Below are 1,913 nucleotides of genomic sequence, written 5' to 3'. Positions count from 1 at the left end.
GGATGGTGCATATCGAATGGCAAGCCAAGATGTGAAGGTTTGCTAGAGAAAACCCCATTATGATTCCTCGCACAAAGTGATATCTATGGGTGCCAGAAAGGAAATGGCTAAATAAGCTCTTTAGGGGGGGTGGTCCGTGTTGGCTCTCCACGGCCCCCGGCTCCGGCTTCGAGCTTGGGCTAAGCGAGCTTCCCATGGGCGACGGCAAGCCATGGGGCGGACATATAGTGCCACGAAGGTGGGCTTATGTCTCCGAGGGACAGGGAGTCCCGAGGACAGTACCGGTAGGCGCTACGACCTGGTACTGCGCGTCACTCCTGTGTCAGAGGCTAAGTGTAGCATTCGCTATGCCGTTTTCTATCGGCTATGCCAAGAACACACGTAGGCCTTTGTTACAAGGTTGTGGCAAATGTGCCAATGAGCGGGGGCTCGGGTTCTGCCTCGCTCAAGAGGGTCGGAAGCTAAATAGGCACGGACGGGGCGACACCGTGCCATCGGGTGACATTCATATGTGGGCTTCCAACCTTGTGTTGCTACCCTGAGGGCATGTTGGCATGATGCTGGTGTGCATGCTCTAGGGTCGGATGCTATTCGAGATGTGCATGGACCAAGGCCCGAGTGAAGAGATGGGTTGCTGGCTAGATCTTGGCACAAGATTGAGTAACAAGCTACCGAGTGGGCGCAAGGCCATCGGGCTAGCTTGCTGAGCGACATGAGCCATGACGACTATGGGAACCTCATGAGCATACAATTGGTATCAGATGGGTCGATATATGAACTCGGATAGTGAAAAGGCTGGCCATGACTGGAGAGTCTTGGCGCCGCACGGTCTATTCCGCTGCATAAAATGTAGGACCGTGACAAGTGGTATCAGAGCCCGGTTTGTCCTGCAATAGGCGAACCGAGGAACGGATGGTATTGGTTGGTGATGCTTGGATCCGTAGAACCCCGATGCTACTGTGAAGGGGGCGTTCTTGCATGGAGCGTGGTTAGTTGTGGCAGCATGCCCAACTTGAATATGATGTGGGGATGTTCACCAAACGAGTACCAGTGTGCGATACAAATATCTTTAACTGGATGCTCGAGCAGCGAGGCAAATGCGAAGTTCATGAATGGGACAAGCATTTGGAATAAGTGACTGGTGCTCAGAAAGGAATTCATGCGTTGTTAAATGAGAGCACAAGCCGTAAGTAGTGCAGTTCTCTTGAATAATTGAGGGCTTGTTAGCCATGTGTTTCTTTTGGGGTATTGGTCTTAAGAATTACAGAAAATACCAAAAATAGGTCCATTTTGACGAAGAGTCTTGACAGCCACAAAGAGTGGGGAAGAAAGAGCAAGCCAGTGCAGCTGGGTGGCAGAGGCCACGTTTGTCCAAGAGAAAAGACAACCTTGTCGAAGCGAATGAGAAGTCAAGACGAGTGGATGCGTGGAGCACTGTAAATTTGCCAGAGGGCAAAACTGGCTCAGAGGAGGAGCCGAAATACAAAAGTGAGCAAGATCGAGGCAAAGAACTAAGGAAGGGACTTAGTTCAAGGTGACACTAGGTGTCAACAGCCGAAATAAGGAGGTCGCAGAAGAGAGGACCTCCATTCAAGATGTGGTAACTCGTCGGGAAGAGGATGCCACTTGCGCAAGGGTTGGCTTTGGAAGCCACAAGGATAAATGCACACTCGAGGGATGTTGTGCATAAATTTGCCTTTGGAGAAGGCAAAGCTAGCTTGAGAATTGCTAGCACATCACCATCGTGGAGATGGAAATTTGAGCGCGGGAACAAGAGCTAAGAAGGGAAACTTAGCTCGTCACGGCAACAGAGTGCCGAAAATGCATGAAGTGGAGTTCAAGAGAGAGGAGAACTACCACATGAAGAACTCTCGAGTTTGGGTACCGTTGGGATAGTTGACGTAGGGGCACCA

The sequence above is a fragment of the Ziziphus jujuba genome, chromosome 7 (assembly GCF_031755915.1).
Source record: "Ziziphus jujuba cultivar Dongzao chromosome 7, ASM3175591v1".
In the NCBI taxonomy this organism is placed as follows: Eukaryota; Viridiplantae; Streptophyta; class Magnoliopsida; order Rosales; family Rhamnaceae; genus Ziziphus; species Ziziphus jujuba.
This window is presented reverse-complemented; position numbering follows the sequence as displayed.